At 39.3% G+C, this 20,629-nt stretch overlaps 1 protein-coding gene and 1 long non-coding RNA gene across 7 annotated transcripts in view; one reads left to right on the top strand and one right to left on the bottom strand.

Annotated features, from left to right (window-relative positions):
* Nucleotides 1–20,629, top strand: part of FHIT (fragile histidine triad diadenosine triphosphatase) — a 1,417,560-nt gene that overhangs the window by 520,730 nt on the left and 876,201 nt on the right. Inside the window, exon 1 of one of the 6 annotated variants that reach the window (XM_045496932.1) lies at nt 2,639–2,767. The exons of 4 other annotated variants lie outside the window; for them this stretch is intronic. The gene's annotated coding sequence lies outside the window, so the exon portion shown is untranslated. Of the gene's footprint in view, nt 1–2,638; nt 2,768–20,629 lie in introns of those variants that run through there. One more of the 6 variants, XM_045496938.1, reaches the window with a different exon arrangement.
* Nucleotides 1,604–20,615, bottom strand: LOC123607519. The gene is made up of 3 exons (XR_006716772.1): nt 20,315–20,615; nt 20,160–20,211; nt 1,604–1,863 (listed from the first exon to the last, which is right to left on the bottom strand). It is a non-coding gene; the product is annotated as an uncharacterized LOC123607519 (long non-coding RNA).

Raw genomic sequence — 20,629 nt, 5'->3', positions numbered from 1 at the left:
CAGAGAATTGCAACTAAAAACCATAATATCAGCACACATCTATCAGCGTGGCTAAAATAAAAAATAATGACAACACCAATTATTAGTATGCAGAGAAACTGATGGTTCATAGTGTTAGTGAGAATAGAGAGTGGCCCAGCCACTCTGGAAAACAGTCTAGCAGTTTTTCTTTTATTTTATAAAACTAAACATTCAAGTACCATATGAGTGAGCAATTACACTCTTGAGCATTTATCTCAGAGAAATGAAAATTCATGTTCCCATAAAAACTTGTACATAAATACTCATAGCAACATTACTCATAGCAGCCAAAATCTAGAAATAGCCCAAATGTTTTTAACAGATACATAGTTAGGTAAACTGTGGTACCCATGGAATTCTACTCAGGAATCAAAAGGAACGAACAATTGGTATGATCAACAATTTAGGTGATACTCCAGAGAATTAGGTTGAGTGAAAAAATCCAATCCCAATAAATTACATACGTTTTGATTCCATTTATGTAACATGTTTGAAATGACAAAATGTTAGAAATGGAGGATAGATTAAGAGTGAATGCCAGAATTTAAGGATGGAAGTGAGAGGGGAACAAGAGAACGGTGGGTATGGTAAATAAAAGCACAACATGAGGGCTCCTTGTAGTGGTAAAAGAGACAGCCCTACACAAGTTGTAAAATTGTATAAAACTTAGTACACACACACACACACACACACACACACACTGAAATGAATACCAGTAAAGTGGATTTAGGGATTTCTGGGTAAGATTGGTATATTGTGTCAATGTCAGTATCCTCATGTGCTGTTATACTATGGTTTCCAAAGTATTACCACCAGATGAAACTGGATAAAATGTACATGGGATCTCTCTGTATTATATCTTACAAATGCACGTGAATCTGTAATTATCTCAATAATGATTTCAATAGAAATTATATATTTTAAACACTTTCTAAAGATATATATGTTTTGAGCCCTTACCATGTGCTATGCACTGTTCTAATGACTTTATATATATTTTAATGTTTATTTATTTTCGAGAGAGAAAGAGGCAGAGCATGAGTGGGGGAGGGGCAGAGACAGAGGGGGCTCCAGAGAAGCAGGCTCCAGGCTCTGAGCTGTCAGCACAGAGCCTGATGCGGGGCTTGAATTCACGAGCCGTGAGATCATGACCTGAGCTAAAGTCTGATGCTTAACTGACTGAACCACCCAGGCACCCCTCTAATGACTATATTAACATGTCCATTGAATTCTCAAAATAATCTTATGAGGTGAGCAGCAATATTATCCCCACTTTCCAGGGAGGAAAGCAAGACAGTGAGATTAAGCAACAAGTCTAAAGTCAGAGCCTAGTAAGTGGCAGAATTTGGATTAGATCCCAAGAATATTTGGCTCCAGTATCCACAGCCCTAACTAATAGGCTATTCTCTCTCTTTACCTACAGATTACTTATAACTGAGAGCATTAGGAAGAAACTGTATGGATAAAATGGCATTTTAAGCTTCCTAAAAGGGAAGATTATGATGTGATATATGTAGAACATTAATTACACTGTATGTAGGGAGAACTTAATACATATTTGCTGAATTAATAAGTGGCTTACCGTTGGGGCACCTGGGAGGGTCAGTTGGTTACCCTTCTGGCTCTTGATTGCTGCCTGAGTCATGATCTCGAGGCTCATGGGTTCGGGCCCACACCTGGCTGTGTATTAGTAATGCAGAGCCTGCTTGGGATTCTCTCTCTCTGCCTCTCCCTGATTCGTGCTGTCTCTCAAAATAAACAAATAAACTTAAAAAAAAATAAATGACTTACCTTCTTTAAACTACTAGATGATTCCTTTAGTCACTGCCAGCAGCCCAGCCTCTGCAAAATGAGAAAATGAGGGACCCAGGGCAATGAGCTTATTTTATTTTATTGCATCATTGACTTTCTCTCAGCTGAGGTCAGTGTTTTCCAAGGGGGAATTTGCTGGCATCCTGGGACAGATAATTCTTCGTTGTGCAGAGATAACCCATTGTAGAACCTTGAGCAGCATTTAGCATGTTCCCTACATGTTGCCCTGTGGCCACCCCCCACCCCCATGCCCATCACTGGGACATTTCCTAGTCCCCCCTAAGAGCCCTGGTCAAGAACCAGTGCAGTTTGTCTCTCTCTGGTTATAACAGAACTCATGCAACAGGACTGCAGGATTCACATGATTTAAGAGGAGCGTTTCATTTTCTCCCTTGGCTTGGCTGTATGCTTATGATACAAAGGAATTGAACTTCCTTGCTCTCACAGTGGCTCTAAGTTTGAATTTGAATTGGTCTAAAGTGTTCATTTTGCTTTTTTGTTGTTGTTGTTCTGGCTGTTCTTTTTGGTAGGCATAAAGAAGTTTCCCCTTTCAGAGAAATGCTGAGCACATACCACCCCAAAGCACACCCCAAACCAATTGCTCTCAATCTCAAAAAAAAAAAAATCTGAAAGGGAAAAATATTAATGGATTGTTTTTGTACATGTGAAAAATCTTTTGGAAGGGCAATTTTCTCTTGCTGAGTGGTGGAAAAACGACAGCGTTAATTACGTTGCCTTGTTAAATCTGAAAGAACGCAGTGAACGTTGGAAACGTTTCAATTGCCTTTGTGGAAAGGCATCTAAGGGATCAGAAACCATCTCCATCAGCGAAGCACTGAGGCAGCTGTGCCCCTCCTAAGGCCTGGGTCTGGTTGTGCTGAGAGGAAGTTGTGAGCTCCAACCTATGGGACCTCTGGGGAAAATACAGAGGAAGGTAAGGGGTACGGGAAGGTAGAATTTCCACTTCAGGTTTTGAGCACTGGCCAACTTTCTTTCCTTTTAATCCTTTCTCAGTAAAGAGGCGGGAAGGAGGTGAATTTAAACAGAGTTGCAGTGGTAGCCGGTTTATTTGGGTGCTTATGTCTGTACACTTGTTGTCTTGGCCTGTGGTGGCGGATCAGCTTCCTAGCCATGAGAACAGGGACAATAGATCCTGCCCCCACGTAATATAGTTCTTTCAACAGAGCCCAAGCGAAGTGTGAGGCTTGCATGGAGGAAACAAAAACAAATGCAGAGGGATCACTTGCATAAAAAAAAAATGGAAATACAGTGTTGCTTTCCCAGGAATCTAGTTCCAGGATAGGGATTATGGGTATACAGAAAGCCCCCACAGTGTAGAAGAATGCCATTCCAGGGAAACGCAGGCGTTCAGAGGCTCAGCTTTTGTACTTTGCTTGAATTTCAGATGAGATAAAACTAGCAGGTCTGCTAAGTTGCAGTGCAAAAGCTTACATGGCTTCTCGAGAAAAGCAATTTATTTTAGATTATAGCACAGCAGCTATCATTTAAACTGCTAGGGATTGTAATTGAACTCAGAACCAACCTTCTCTGTAAACACAGGGTGTGATAGTAAGTTTACCCAGGCTCTTCTAAATAACATGAACACCAGGCCTTCAGGACAGATGGGCATGGGAGTCCAAACATGGATCACTCATGTCTCGCTAACATCCAACAACTGGCCCATTCAAAATTACATCCTGGGAAACGTACCTAGCTGGGTATTTGAATGTGCACCTGCTGTCCATATTGGGTGATATTAATATGAAATGGCTAGAAGGCAGCAGTTTTGAGGAAATGAGAGCACATGCAGTTAGCAATAGGGAACTTTTGATTTCCATCTTTATCTCGGGTCATGAAGGGGCTTGCAGGGAGGCAGAATCCATACAAATCCAGATAAAGAAAAAAGTGCCTCTGAGTACTGGATATTCTTTGATTTGATAATGAAGGGGATGTGCTTACCTTCCAAACCCTAGAATGTCATCCTGTCATTAAGTCCTAATGAAAGCTTAATTGTTCTGTTGGGAATAATGATGTGTCTCATTTCCGTGTACTGCATTTGCTCCTCTCTTATTATAACTAAACCCAGTTATACGAAATTTACTATTCCTCCAGAGTTGTCCAGAGACTCAGAAGACAACATTTTATCCAGGCTAAAGTGTTTATTTTTTGCTTTTAGTAAAAGAGGGCTCACAATGCACTTACTTGCTCTTTTTATAATTTTCTTTTTTTTAATGGAAAACATTAACCAGCAAATAATACAAATACAAATAATTTACAAATTATTTGTACAAATCAAATAATTTAGAAATACTTATAATAAAAAGTAATGGCTCCCAACTCCACCCTTTTCCCCTGTGGTTGCACCTACTAAATGCAATGCTATGACTCATTCCTGGTTTTAGCTCATTATCGTGAGTTGATATTTTATCTGTTTTATCCATTATTACTGATTTTCTTCTAAGAAACAGAAGGATTTCGCTTACTTACACTCACCTTTCCACATTCTCCCACTATAATGTGACATTATTTTCAACTCCCATTGTTCTTGCCACTTCTAAATCGAATTTAAACTTCCCCTTATTGGTTCATCAATCTGGGCAGGATCTCTTACCTCCTCGTGGGCAGATGAGTAACAAGCACTCATACCCTTTTCTTTAATATTCTTCCTCTTGCACTTTCCATCCTCAGGCAGCTCTACCATTATTTTTGCATTGCCAAGTTTAATTTACGTTTGCTGTCACCAGCATGGTCTTTGTGATTTTTCCAAAGTTGAAATTAACGAAAAGGATTTGCATAATTAGGACTTTGTGAAATTATTTACTGCAGACCTGAGTGTTCTCTATGGTTACAGTGTCAAATCTCCTGTGATACTCAAAAGAGACTGTGCCCAGAGTCAGGTTCAAATGGATTCTCTTCCCTTCTCATTTTGTCAAAATCATTCCATCTTTTAGTGTGTGGAATGTATATTTCACGTGGTTCTTATAAAGTTGCTTGTGTTTGTTTCCACTGGGGTTTCTGGTATCCTCTTGCCTTTCCTAACCATGCGCTTGCATCATCTTCAAGGTTTCAAAGCTCATAAAGCGCCTCTACTATGAGGTTCTATTGTTCTCCTTCCTTGTAGAGCTGCATTTGCTCTTATTTCCACAGGGTGTTCCTCCGTAGATGTGCTGTATACAATTAGCTTGAGGTTCGCCCAGTGCCCTCCAGGGTGGGATTCACTGTTTGCTGGATCTAACGGGTCTTCTGTGTTTGTTTTTGTTTTTGTTTTTACTTACTTTCAAATTTTGCTTGCAATTTTCCAAGGAAGGGTGAACAGGAGGTGAATTATCTGAGTCCTTGCAACTTTGTAATTTTTAAGTTTTGCTTCCAACCAGAATTGATACTTTGGGTATAGACTTCAAAATCATTTTTACCACTGCCTTTTAGCATCCAGCGTTGCTGCTGATAAATCTGATGTCACTCTGATCCTTACTTGTTTCATAGGCTACCTTTTTGTTGGTTTGTTTTTCTTTTCTTTTTAGAAGGCTATTAGGAATTTCTTTTTAACTTCAGTTTTCTGGCACTTCATCTCCTTTGTACTGAGTAGATTCCTATCCTTTGAAGGTTCATGTCTCTGTTTGGCTCTGGGAAATTTTCTAATATAATTTCTTTGATAATTTTTCCACTTCAGTTTCTTTTTGCTCATTCTGAAACTCATATTATTAGCCCATTCTTAGAACTCCTGGTCTGATCATCTATATATCTCATTTTTTTTCTCACTTATTTGTGGGTTTAGTCAATAGTCTCAGAGATTTCTCCAACATTGCCATCAAACTTTGTATGGAACTTTTATTTAGGAAATCATATCATTCCCAGGAGATCTTTCTTGTTATTGGATTGCTCCTTTAAAATATAATTTAAATGTTTTCCTTGTGTAGCTACCAAATCTCTTCAAATTGTTCTTGAGGATATTAAATAGGTTTTATTTTTTTAAAAAAAAATTTTTTTTTCAACGTTTATTTATTTTTGGGACAGAGAGAGACAGAGATGAACGGGGGAGGGGCAGAGAGAGAGGGAGACACAGAATTGGAAACAGGCTCCAGGCTCTGAGCCATCAGCCCAGAGCCCGACGTGGGGCTCGAACTCACGGACCGCGAGATCGTGACGTGGCTGAAGTCGGACGCTTAACCGACTGCGCCACCCAGGCGCCCCTATATAGGTTTTATTTAAAGGTTGTATCTTTTCTCTATACTGTCTGTTTCCTCAGGGTCATATTTTCTTTTGTTTTGTTTGCTCATGCTCTTTTTTGTGGTGCCCTTTCTTGTAGTATTAGATTCCTGGTGATCTGGGGTTGTGTATAAAAGAATGAGGCCATAGAAAGACTCTTTGAGAGCTATTTTTTTTTTTTTAATTTCTTAATTTATTTTTGAGAGAGAGAGAGAGACAGAGCATGAGCCAAGAAGGGGCTGAGAGAGAGAGAGAGGGAGAACCAGAATCCGAAGCAGGCTCCAGAATCTGAAGCGGGGCTCAAACCCACGAACCATGAGATCATGACCTGAGCCAAAGTCTGGTGCTTAACCAACTGAGCCACCCAGGTGCCCCTGTTTGAGAGCTATTTTTAACTGATAGGTCTTATAAATGGCCTGTTTAAAAGGTTGAAGTTTAGAGCCTGTGGATGGGGATCCCAACTTGCCAGAATGAGGTTTTAAACACCCATAATAAGTGTCCTAGTCCTCCCCAGAAACTTTTTTTTAGATCTTTGTATTTTCTTTTCTTTTTTTTAAGTTTACTTTTATTTCTTTTGGTGGGGGAGGGCCAGGGAGAGAGGGAGAGGGAGAATCCAAGCAGGCTCTGTGCTATTAGCATGGAGCCCCAGGTGGGGCTTGATCTGACAAACTGTAATATCATGGTCTAAGCCAAAATTGAGAGTTGGATGTTTAACCAACTGAGCAACCCAGGCCCCCCTAACACTTTTTTTTTTAATTGCCTTGAAGCTAGTGCTTGGCTTCAGTCCAGTCCACATGGAGAGCCAGGAGGGAGGGCACTCCGTGTTACATATATTGACCTATAGACAATGCCCTCTTTCCAATACCACCCCCCACTCCCACTCTCTGTTGTACCTCCTGTTTCTGAGACTTGGGTCTTTATGGGAAGGTCTGTTCTCTCCTTTGCTGAAATCCCCCTTTAGGCTGGGGTTTCCTTTGCTACGATACGTGTCAACAGATTTTCTTGAAATCACTCATCGTCTCATTGCTTCTTCTCATCCTTTCTGTCGTTATGGGTTTACACCTTTGTACTCCTTTCGTGTCATTTAGAAAGTGCTTTGAGTGGGAAAGGAGGTAAATGGGTTTGTTCAGTTTACCAATGTGAACCAGACACACTCTTTTTTAAAAAGACAGTTTGTGATTTTCGTATGCCACATGCTAGAGAAATGCCATGTAGCTCTTCATTTTATTTTCAACAGTTTGTTAATCTGATGCTTGGAATCAGCAGTCCCAGGAAGTTGCAGAAACATTTCATTAACTAAATGGAGCCCATACAAAACATACTCGTGAAAACAGTATGTTCTGCTATTTTCTCTACACCCTGTAACTGATCATGCCAGGAATTATGTTTTCTTCCACATTTGTCAATTCAGCGAGTTTGTAGACCTACTTTAAAAGTTCTAATTTGGGGCACACCTGGTTGAGTAAGCTCTAAGCGTCCAACTCTTGATTTTGGCTCAGGTCATGATCTCCTAGTTTGTGGGATTGAGCCCTGTGTCACGTTCTATGCTGACAGTACAGAGCCTGTTTGAGATTCTTTCTCTCCCTCCCTCTCTCTGCCCTTCGCTGGCTCACGAGCGTTGTCTCTCTCTCTCTCAAAAATAAATAATTTTTAAAAAATGTCTAAAAAAAGGTTCTATTTTTTATCAGTGTGTTGTGCACCTGAAACTAGTGTAACATTATGTGTCAGCTGTACTTCAATTTGAAAGAAGCCCTATTTTTATTTTATTTAGTGAAGAAAGCACGATTGGATGTCATTGATCAAAATGTACCATCAATTAGAATGTGTTCTTCCTCAGTGGATAAATGGACAAAGAGCTTAGGAGTAGATATGCCTAAGGAGGAACAATGAATAGATGAAACTATTCAGTGATAAGAGTTTCACATTAAAACTGTATCTATGTAATCTACAGAATTAACAAAGTTTTTAAAATATGGCTTAATTACTGAAAAAAAAAAAACACCAATACCTTTATACCTTTATATGCTTTTGTTAGGAACAACAAAATTTGGTACAAACTTCAGGTAATTTAAAATGTTTATTTTACCTAGTGATTCCCCATTTTGGGAAATTGAAGAAAATAATTAGAATTTAAGGTCAAGGCTCATTTGTCAAAATGTTCATTATAGCATTAGCGTATAGTAGAAAAATCCTAGATAATATACATTATCTAAAATATACAATATACATTATATAAAAATATACATTATCTAAAACATACAATATACATTGTATAAAAATATACATTTTTAAATAAAAATTTGGCACACCCATACCATGGAATACAATCAGTATTTGAGATTTATAAATAGTTGGTAACGTCTTGGTAAAATGCTTAGGTATAATGTAGGGGGAAAAGATAACCTAGAAATGGTGTATGTATTAAGATCTGAAACATTCAAAGAGGAAAAGAAACCAGAAGGAACTGTACTGAAATTTTAAGTGTGGTTGTCTGTTGGTTGAATTGTATGTTATCCTTTTTTGCTTATTAACATTTTATTTTCCAGATGTCTTATAGTGAATATCTGGTTTTAATAGAAATACAAAAAAAAAAAAAGCCTCTTTAAATTATGTGCTGCTGAAAGTAAAACTTTAAAAAATGTCCCCGAATGACCCATCTGGCTTTGCCCTGCGTGAACTTTTAACCTTTTATATGACAGAATCAAGAGTGTCCTGTGTCAAATAGCGTTTGAGGTGTTTTCCTTTGTTGAAAGTATCTCTCAGATGCATCTGGAAAAGCTAACTGGTGTATTATGTTAGATTTGCTGCTTTTTGCTCTCTGTTTTTCTCTGTATCTTGCACCTGACTCCAAAGTCTGATTTCTGTGAACATCAACTAAAGAAATATTAAGATTTTCTAGAACAGGGAAGCTACAGTTGCATTATGAATGGAAGTTGTAAACGGTGGACTGAGCATGAGACTCCCCGCTTTAGTCCTGGCTGGCTCACCTGGGGAAGGAACAAACTGAGGACACTGAATGGGGTGATCTCTACCGTCCTTCCAGGTCCTCTGTTCCACTTTGCAGTTATCTGCCCCTGGCACAGACCAGATGAAACCAAGGTACAGAAGCGAGTCAGTGAGAAGCATGTGTTCTCAGAGCGTATTTCTTTGGCAATTTATTTGCTTGAAAAAGAGAAATTGACTTTGTGAAGTAACAGTTTCACATGTTCATTTGGAAGATGAGAAAACAGAGACAACAGGAAGTGCTGTGTAGAAGGTGCCGTTTCTGAGGTTTCTTGCTATATTTTAGGTCTGTAAGGTATGTTATTTGCTCTCAGAAGCCTCATATGGACTGAGTGATTTTGACCCACAGAACACAAGGTAAGAGGGACAAATGATCTGTCTTGGTGTAATTTGTTTCCCCTCCTCGAGGAAATGTACCAGTCAGTGGAATTCTGTGTGAAAACACAAACCATTTCAGGATAGGTGCTGGTGCTTTGTGCAGTGAGAATCCCCAGGACCCTGCATGATCTCTGCTTCTCTAATTTGCTGCTCTTTCTCCTATCCTCCTGACTTTAAAAAAGACCCAAAGCAGAAACTGCTGTTTTTTTTTCAGACTATAAAAGGAATACCTGTCTATTTTATAAGATTAAAAATCAAAACCCAACACCACAGAAACAATATTATTTATTTAATTTTATTTTATTAAGTTTATTTATTTATTTTGAGGCAGACAGAGACAGCACAAGCAGGGGAGGGGCAGGGAGAGAGAGAGAGAGAGAGAGAGAGAGAGAGAGAGAGAATCCCAAGCAAGCTCCACACTGTCTGCATAGAGCCCAATGTGGGGCTCAATCTCAATATCCATGAGATCATGACCTGAGCTGAAATCAAGAGCCCGATGCTTAACTGACTGAGCCACCGAGGTGCCCCTATTTTTACTTTTAAAAATTAAGTATCACCTATCATCTTACCACACAGGGATAACCTTGATTAATATGTGGGGGCATTTTGCCTCACACTGTCTTCTTCATCTGTGCACGTGTACACATCCATACACACAAATGCACGCACACGCAAATTTGACACCTCCAATACTGTTATTATTTTATCTTACAATGTGACATGTCCATAGAATTTTCCATCATCATCTATAATTCCAGCATAGTATTACTCCGTATATGTGAAATACAGTTTGCTAAAATCATCCCCCTTGATGGATTTTGTTTGCTTCCAACTGTGGCTGTAGGAAGCAATGCTGTGACAAAGAACCTTGTATGTATGTCTTTGCACCCTTGTTCAATTGTGTCTTAAGCAAATTTTATGAAAATGGAATTTCAGTGTCAAAAATGTATGATATATGGGTATACATATGTACATGCAGTATTATAGTGTTCTCCACGAAGTCTGTACCAGTTTATACTAACACTGTCCTTGCCACAGTTTTATACCCTCACCCTCTTCCCTCAGTGTTCCCCCAGATGTTTCCAGTTGAAAAAAAAAAGTCAACAAACTGCCTAGGGAAGGAGTCTCTGGTTCAGTGCAGGTGTGACCTCACTCAGGAAGGTCTGGTTTTGGCGAGCTGTTAGTGAGGGGTTGGGTTTCTCTTCTTCCTTAGCATTTCATCTCACTTCTAGTACCAGGGGACCTTTTTTTTTTTTTCTGAACAAGAAAGCCTAGGAGTGTTTTTTTTTTTTTGCCTTTACTACTTCACCACATAACAGGTGTCCAGATTTTGACTGCCTGTTACCCAGAAGTACTCCACTTCTGACTTGCTGGCAATGTAGTTGCTGTTTTCAGCAACAGTTCAGCACTCGATGTGTTTGTTTTGCTTTAGGCTTCTATTCTCCCCCAAACACCGCACCCTGACATCCCCAGTCTTTCAACCTGGTGCCCTGGACCAGGGTGATAAAATACCATGCACAATTGTTCTTAAGCCCAGAAAATTTATTTTCCTGAGTTTAAGCTGGCATCATGAGTTGTTAACCCTGTTAGAAAAATGCAAGTTGGATTTATGATTCCCTTCCACAGGTAATTGGGCTCTAATTTTAAATTCTGAACCAATTGATTTGCACTATATTGCATTATAACATAACAAAAGTGCAATTGAGTCCAGGCGATGTGTGACTTTGAGCCTCAATTATGCAATGAATTATTTTCAGTTGTTTAATAAATGATGCCTAGGTTGACACCAACCTGTCGTGGTTCCCTCTGGCTCACCCTACTCTGCAACCTCTTCTTTCCTTGTCCTACCGATTTTTTTTTTCTCTTTTCCTTCCCAATCTGGCAAGGTTTAGGAATGAGTTGCTTCAAAACTCAAATCCCGCATATTAAGACCTTAAAAGAAATTTTGTGCCTCATACCTCCCTGTAAACTCCTATTAACATTTCATTTCAATCCCCAACTTATTCTGATGGGAAACTATTATTGCATTGCCTACAATATTCGCTGTTAAGCCATCAGTTATATAGGTTGCTTTCATGGTATATGACAGTTTCTCTAGGAGAGTCCTTTTGGAATATCGATACTTCCTTGACCTTACCGTGAGATCCTAGGATAGGCGATTTTAATAGACTAGATTTTCCTATCCTTTTTTTTCCCCCTTGGAGATAATTTCTCCATTGTATTTATTTTTAGCTAGTTGTATTTTATGTATTTCTACAAAATATATCAAGTTATTTTGGGAACAAGGGTTGGATATAAATAAATAACGCATATTGCTGGAATCAGAATGACGAGTTATCTAGCAATCAGAGACAGTTAATTGGAATCTGCTTCTCAAACTTTTTCTTCTTTTGGCAAGCCCTTGTTATTTTCAGTAATGGGCTATTGTAAGTGAGGCTTTGTGCATTTGTCAGAGGCTTTGTGCATTTGCCCAGAAGGAGAGGACAAAGGAGAAAATGGGGTAGTAGAAAGAGTCCTCCACTGAGGATCCCGGGAACTGGAGTCCAGTCTCTTCCTTCTAGGAGGCCTTGGGCAGACACCTTCTTGGCCGGGACTCTCACCTCCCCCCTTGCAACATGACTTCTCATTGCTGAGGCCCTTCCTAATTTTGGGAGTTCACATCAAAAGATGCTATCTTTGGAGAAAATTGTAGCCTCAGACCCCTTATTACTCTGTGTTCCTTTGAACTTTCATCCTCTCTAAAAACAAATGAAACTACCTGCTGGGAATATTAAAAATACTCAGGGGGGTAGGGGTGCCTGGGTGGCTCAGTCAGTTGAGTTCTGACTTCAGCTCAGGTCATGGTCTCGTGGTCCATGAGTTTGAGCCCTGCATCAGTTTCTGTGTTGACAGCGCAGGGCCTGGAGCCTGCTTCAGATTCTGTGCTCCCTCTCTGTCTGTCCGTCTGTCTGTCTCTCTCTCAAAAACAAATAAACATTAAAAAAAGTACTCAGGGGGCACCTGGGTGGCTCAGTCGGTTGAGCTGCCTACTTGGGCTCAGGTCATGGTCTCGTCTTTTGTGAGTTTGAGCCCCACATTGGGCTCAATGCTGTCAGCACAGAGCCACTTTAGATCCTCTGCCCCTCCTCTGCATGCACCCCCTCTCTGTCTGCCCCTCCCCTGCATACACCCCCTCTCTGTCTGCCCCTCCCCTGCATGCACCCCCTCTCTGTCTGCCGCTCCCCTGCATGCACTCTCTTTCAAAAAACAAAAACAAAACTCAGGTATTGGATGACTACCCTGAAAGGAATATTTCTTGCCTTTTTCTGCAGAAAGTAAAGACAGTAGACTCTTTTCTATGCCTTTCCACACAAGGGATGTTTTCCTGGGTGTTCATAACTGAAGGCAATTTCTGGGGAGCACCATATAGGGTTGTGGAAGAATGACATGAGGTGGCAGGGAAGCTCTGGGGGAAAATGTGCATTGGGTTAAATGGAGAGCTCTTGCCATATCCAGGATCACTTTGTGATCACATGCAATTGGAAGCTATTTAAAAAATAAACTAGAACATCATAATTGCTGAATGACAACATTGCAGTTTTTGCCATATAGTGCGTGTTCTGGGTTACTTCAAGAATACACATTTTCCTCTATTGTTTCTTTTCCATTAATGGAGTCATGCAGGGGGGAAAGTTTTCTGATTTGAATTAAGGCCAGGTGAAGAGAGGGAAATGATCAGTTATTTTACTTTTTTTCCCTCTCCGTCTTTACCCTTATAGCTTTAATTACTCTGAGTAAGTAACTTCATACCCTATCTTCTGAGATCATTGGTGACATTATTTTCCTAAAAAATAAAAGCAAAATCAAAACAAACCCTAAATATTTTTTTTTTCCTGATTTCATTTTTCCCAACTCCCTCTATGTTAAAGAAAGTTTCCCTCCAAATATAATTATGTTCGTGTTTTTGTAAAGTTCCCTTAGTTAGAGAATCTTCAGATGTACTTTTTGGCTGATTAATTTAGTCATTGTAGATCCTTGAACATAAAGAGATGAAAAAATCATGTAAGGAATTGAATCTGAAAGTGTCTTATATTTTATTGTGAATAGATCTCAAATGCTTTATTTTTTGACAGCCCAAGATAAGGATGATGATTAGACATCTGACTTAACTATTAGAGAATTATTTTTTTAGTCTTAGGGAATTTATGGAATTCTTTCAAATGGATGTGGACAGAAGTAACTAGATTTATACCATGTTTCCCAATTTGTGATTTAAAAAAATATGTAAAAATATACGTGTATGATTTTTACATCCTTGGCCCTATATTATTTTTCATTTCGACTGTAAACACTAGGAATTTTCTAGTTTATCCAGGTAATTATTCTCTTAGTTGCAAATACTGGTAAGTAGTTTTCTTCCAATATAACTCTGAGCTGATTATTAAAAGAATATTTAAAATCATTCCATTAAAAATGATGATACAAATTTGGTAAAGTTCTTTCTGACCATCTGGGCTGTTGGAAAAGTTGAAAAATCTAGGGCACTATCAGGAATGTCACTAATAGCTAGTAATTTGAGAGTAATTTAATGTGTGAGGAATATGTTGAAAGGCTATTTTAAGTCCACATATTTCAAGTAGGTTTTATTTATTCTAATCTGGGAATATATGAATTGGAAAATTCTCAAGGTAAGCCGTTGGTTGTAAAGTCTTTTATAATGATGACCATCCATCCGAATCAGCAGTGATCAGTGAGAGCTGGCAATTATTGTTGAATTTAGGGAGTCCTGAGGCTCTTATATCATTCTTAAATAGTGGAAGTTGTTAGAGAAACTGCATTTAAACTACAAACACACATATATGTGTAGGATGCACAGGATGTTAGAATGGGTCTCCTCTTAGTTTTCACTGAGGCATCTATAGGATAGCTGTCAAAAGACCCAACTATCCCATTTGCTGAATGAGCATTTGTAGATCCTTGAACATAAAGAGATGAAAAACTCTTGTAAGGAATTGAATCTGAAAGTGTCTTATATTCTATTGTGAATAGGTCTCAGATGTTTTATTTTTTGACAGCCCGACGTAAGCATGATGATTAGACTATTAGAGAATTATTTTGGGTCTACAATATCACATTTGCAGAATTTCATGAGTCTGTTCCATGTTTTTTGCATATTTAAAAGTCAACAGGGGGTTAGAGAAGAAATTTCTTTGGAAAGAGCTATGGTCATGCAGTGAGTTGTCATCATGCTGCTGGGAGAAATAGTGGTGAGTACTGTTTTGTAACCCCAAGCCCAGAAAGGCATCATCAAGAGGACTAATCAGAGAGTTCTGAATTATGTTTCTTGCAGTTGGAGGACCGAGAGGCCTGATGCCTGCGTCGGGTCTGAGGTATTTAGAGTGGCCCGTACATCAGTATCTGACTCATCCTAGGAAATCTAGAAGGGAAAGCAAAGACAAGCTGGTCAGCTATGTGAGTGGTAGGACAGGTGTGCTGATGCTTGAGAATCAGCCTGCTTTTCCAGTCTTTGTCAGAGCACGAGATAGTTAAGTGCTTCTTAGGGACCAGATCCAGACTGCAGAGGACAGAGCCAATGAGTTGTTTTGAATCTAGTCAAATCTGGTAGCTGAAAGGGTCAGGGGATCAACCACAACATATGAGGTTCAAGGCAGATTGCTAGATCCTTGGGACTCAGGAAGGGGTTCACAAAGAACAACCTAGAGAAGAGTCTAGAGGTCCAATGAACTGTCTGAGAGAAGGACCCTGCAGGGACCCTCTCATTGTCTATGAAAACTCCCCAAGAAAGCTCACCATCAGCTCTTACAGACATACAGATACACAGACAACTCCTTATACATATCCATGCACTACAGGCCCAGAGAGAGCAAAGCCAGCTTATAACAGAACCAGCACAAGGAAGAGCTCACCTGTCCCTTGATTTCTTCAACCTTGGAAGAGTCAGAACATTAGCCAGTAGGGTGAGGGAACGGCAGGGACAGTAGGGGGGAAAAGGAGAAAATCACCATGGCCGTCATCCTATTGTAGGCTTCTAGATGGAAGCAGGGCCAGACTGGGAAGGGGAGGACAGACGTTTGCATAATACATTGTTGTGGCATTTCTGTTTATAACTTGAAGTGGTTCTAGAACTGTCTATTACCTGTGAAAAGCAAACCCATGGGCCTGCTAGAGTTTTTTTATCCAAGGGCAGAGGAAGATCATTAACACCTAATGATAGACAAGTTTAGAGGGACAGTGGGAAAGAAAATAAAAGTTTTATGTTATGAATTATGCTTGTTCAGCATACTTGTTACATAAAGGTGTATCTGTATGTTCATTTCTAAATAGTAATGATATATAGAGAGCTCCTAAGTACACGCCCAAGTGTTTAACATATATTAATAAATAGAGGCATCTATTTGGACTAACTGAATCATTTTTTCAGTAAAATAATTTGCCTTTGGAACTAACATTAATAAATTTATTTCAAAATGTCAGTATTTCAGACTATAAAGTAAGTTATTAAAAATTATTTTTCTCATTTTTTTCTATTTTCTTCCTTTTCCATTTCTCCCATTTTCTATTTTCTTCCATTTCTTCCAAGGTTTAAAGTAATCAGAAAACAAAAGCATTAGGGTGGGACAGACACCTATCAGGAAACGTGTTGGATACAATGGGGTTGTCAGAGAGAGAACAGTTCAATTTTATCTTTTTCAATCTCCCCAAACTGATCTATTCTAGAACACCTTTCCTCCAGTATAGCATTTCCTAAAATATGGTCCCCAGGATAGCAGGAGGAATTATTTGAAATAAAACTGGTTCCTAGTGAAATATGTTTTGGAAATTCATGTCCATTTACCAAATCTTACTTGCCCTGGGATCTTCTCAAACCCTTTAGTGTATGTATATTGTGAATTTCCAAAATGGGCATATAGTGTATGGCATTGTCCAAACATGTTTGATCACAGAGTATTGTTTTGGTGAGGGCCATGCTTTTGAAGCATACCTTTAAGAGTCCTGGTGGATTGTTCCAAATTTGGTAGATATTCTCACAAGTACAAACAGAATATAGATTCTAGGGGTGCCTGACTCAGTTGCTTAAGCATCCGACTTTGGTTCAGGTCATGATCTCGTGGTTCCTAAGTTCGAGCCCTGCATTGGGCTCTGTGCTGACAGCTCAGAGCCTGGAGCCTGCCTCGGATTCTGTGTCTCCCCTCTCTCTGACCCTCCCCACGCTCAAAAATAAACATTAAAAAAAAAAGAATATAGATTCTAAATCTTAAAGGTATCAGAGGATTCAAATGAGAATTTGTAAGGACTTTTTACAGAGGAGGGAAATATATCACACCAGTGAATTTGTTCTTTCTGGTGTGGGTGACTTATTGCGGATGCCGTTACCATTGACATATGAAATGAGTATAATGGAGTGATGATGCCGAAGAAGTAAGGTGGTCATTGTTGATTTTGTGGCAGAAGAAAATATGGATATATTTAAAAATCTGTAAATAAGGATATATATTCACAGCATATGCATGGACATTAAGAACACAAGTGACTTAGTTTTATTAAAGTTCCTTTTTGCATTTGTGATCCTGGATCTAGGATTTAGCTTAGTACAGTTAGGATGTACTTTAGTGTTTCTTTAATAAATAAATAGTGTCTTCTGGTGTATTTCATCTTGGGTAATTTGGAATACGTACTGTGTGAACCTCTAAATCTTTCCTTGCATTGGAAGTGCAGAATTTGGGGTTAGTTTTAATATGTTTTGAGAAATAACTATTCTGGCAAAATCCATCTGTCCATGTGTAGAAGTCTACACCGGAGTCAAGCTAATCAAGGTTTAAATTACTGCTCTGTTATTTATTTGGTGATTAAACTTGGGCAGATTTCTTGGTACTTCAACTCCAATTTCTTAATTTATAACAGCATTTCTCACATTTTGCTGCAGAGATTGCTAGAACTAGAACTTGGGGCACTTGGATGGATTCCTCATTCTTCACGCCTTGATAAGCTCAGAAAAGCCTTTCTTCTTTCTACCTGATATGAGGCTCTACATAGCATTTCACTTATAGTATGGTTTATGTGTAAAAGTTTTGAACACCATCTTCCTGCTTCTTGGATGGTCAGGATTAAATGAGGTAGATCAAGAGGGGCAAGGGTGAAGGCAACTGTTAAAAGCTTGGAAATGAATCCCAGCTCTGGCTGTGTAACCCTCAAGAAATTACTTAATCTCTCTGTGTCTGGGCAGAATAACTCATCTCACTAGATTATTGGGAGGATCATGAGATGATGTATATATAGTTGGTACATTAGCACATCACCTGCCACATAAAATCCTCACTAGAGGTTGGTCATTGCTCTTGTTACTATTAAAACTCCTTGTCCAGTAGCTACTACATACTAACTGTTCGACAGATGTCTGCGCCCATTCACCCTACCCTTTTTGAGTGCCTGCAAGCATGGTTCACTGTGCTAAGCTTTACAGGCTTCAAGGATAAAGAAAGTGCAGAAAGAACACACATAGAAGCAGCACCTGACATAAATGGCAAATAGATTTTGAATTGGATAAAAAAATGAAGTTGAAATTTGACTAACTGGGGACACCTGTGTGGCTCAGTCAGTTAAGCGTCCAACTCTTGATTTCAGTTCAGGTCATGATCTTACAGTTTGTGTCCTCTGTCCCCACCTCTCTCTTTGCCCCTCCTCCCTCTCTCAAAAATAATTAAACATTAAAAAGAAACAGAAACTTGATTAGTTTTATTAGCCATAAAAAGGTATTTAAGCACCTAGACAAAAGAATATAGAAGGATGTGTTGCTTACCCTGAGAATCAATAAAATTAAGAACTTTTTATTTTTTTTTAAAGTGGAATTGAGTTCCAATAAAAGCTCAGTGAAGAATATAGCCAATCATTCTAGATATTTGAGATTTTTGAAGTCCTTTGGGTTTTAACCCTTGTTAAAATCCCTAAAGAATTATGTGGCTACCTTCTTGCATTTTATTTTTTAAATTTTATTATTTTTTAATTTACATCCAAATTAGCATATAGTACAACAATGATTTCAGGAGTAGATTCCTTAATGCCCCTTACCCATTTAGCCCATCCCCCCTCCCACATCTCCTCCAGCAACTGTGTGTTTGTTCTCTATATTTAAGAGTCTCTTATGTGTTTGTTCCCCTCCCATTTTTACATTATTTTTGTTTCCCTTCCCTTATCATGTTTTGTCTCTTAAAGTCCTCATATGAGTGAAGTCATATATTTGTTTTTCCTTGACTGACTAATTTCACTTAGCACGATACCCTCCTGTTCCATCCACATAGTTGCAAATGGCAAGATTTCATTCTTTTTGATTGTTGAGTAATGCTCCATTGTATATATATACCACATCTTCTTTATCCATTCATCCATCGATGGACATTTGGACTGTTTCCATACTTTGGCTATTGTTGATAGTGCTTCTATAAACATTGGGGCACATGTGTCTCTTCTTGCACTTTAAATGGAATCCAGAGGATGTGGTTAAGTCTTTCTTGCCTGGAGTGCCTGTAAGGAATGTCTTAGAGTGGCAGTACAAAACTAGGACTATGAGATCAAGTTGGATATAAATGAATCCTAAGCATAATTTGTACATTGCTTAAAAAAACCCTCATTAAAGATCATTTTCTTGTAAGGGGTATAGGAAAAAAAGGAGAGGGGGACAATCAGATAATTGAGAGTTCCCAGTAATTTAATTCTGGAAAAAACCCCACAAAATTGTGTTGTATGTTAAAAGAAAACAATTGAAAAGCTCAAACTGTCCCTTGAATGGAAAAAATGTTCTCTTACACTGAGGACTTATTTATTCAACAAGAACTGAGTGCCTCCAAATAGTACGTGAGGCCCTGGAAATGTCATGGCACATAAGGCAAACATGGTGTTTGCCATGTGCAACTAACACTTCAGTGGGGTAGACAGGCTATCAAGCAGTCATACCAAAATATGTGGAAGTGATTCCATGGAGGAAAGTTCCAGATGCTATGGAAGTATGTGTAGGAAAGTTGGGACAGCTTCCCTTGGGAAGTGACAGTTGAGCTGAGGTAGGAGTTAACAAGAGGGGAAGGGAAGAGAGCATACTAAGGGCAGAGGAAGCAGCAGATGCAAAGCCCATGGTGGGAGGGATCAGTGTTGGCATCACCAACAAAGACAAGCTCCCACACTCCTGGAGAGTACTGGGAGGTGCCCATGGGAAGGAAAGGAAATGCCAGTCCACAAGGGCCTAATGGGCCAGGACAAGATGATGCCCCTCCTTGTCTGGGCTTGGAGTTGCATTTCTACTTGTGGTAACTTTGTTTTGAATTCTGCTCTTTCATAAAGTGATGGTTAAATCTCTATGGAAGATGCAATCCATTTTCTATACTTCTCTGTGCATTTAATTCAGAAATGTTTAATATGAAGGGAATTTGTTTACTTTTAGAAGTTCAAGTCTTAGAGCAGGAGTAGCTCCTTAACCCAATGCCCTGTGTGTATATTGTGAAACAGTCTTTGGTCACTCATTGTTCTGAAACCATAGGTCTGACTGAATTTGAGATTTTGCCAAAATGCCATCAGTTCTATTTACAGATTTGAAGAGCCAAAGTATTCCAATGTGATATAAATCCTCCTTTGGGGTGGGGGGGTTGTACTGGTTATTCTCCACCCCATCTCCATAGTCTATTGGGCAACTATCTCTGCTCTGTCTGGGTGAAAGGACTCACCAGAAGTCTGGCCTCTATGGACTGAGTTACCTGGACTCCCATGACTGTTGCTTGTTTCAGTTTGCTTTGGTCAATGGAGATCCTGGAGAGACATGAGGGAATGGGAGGAGAGAGAGGTGAGAAGGTGCTGAGGTCTACATCCCAGCATGGATCTACCTTATGGTGGTAGTCCCCATCCCTCTTACCTCATAAGGCTCTGGTAACATAGTCTTGCCCTTTTCCCTTTTCAGCCCAGGATGGCAGAAGCATCCTGCTGCAGCTAGTTCCGGGGGTCTGGGTATCCTTAACTTACCCTTAACTACCTGCACCTCTGAAAGTAGTTCTTTCATTTAATTCTCTTCAAAGATGATTGTGACCTCTTCCTGTCAGGATTCCAACTCATACCATCATAATCTGTCTTTTGGGTACCTATCATATTCTTCCCTTTCCAATACCAGGGTAGGCTTTAGGTTTAGGTAACTAAGGACCAGAAGAACATTGGATAAAAATCCCCTGGATAA

Source organism: Leopardus geoffroyi, chromosome A2, assembly GCF_018350155.1.
Source record: "Leopardus geoffroyi isolate Oge1 chromosome A2, O.geoffroyi_Oge1_pat1.0, whole genome shotgun sequence".
NCBI lineage: Eukaryota > Metazoa > Chordata > Mammalia > Carnivora > Felidae > Leopardus > Leopardus geoffroyi.
The sequence above is the reverse complement of the archived record's forward strand: the minus strand, read 5'-3'. Positions and strand labels throughout refer to the sequence as shown.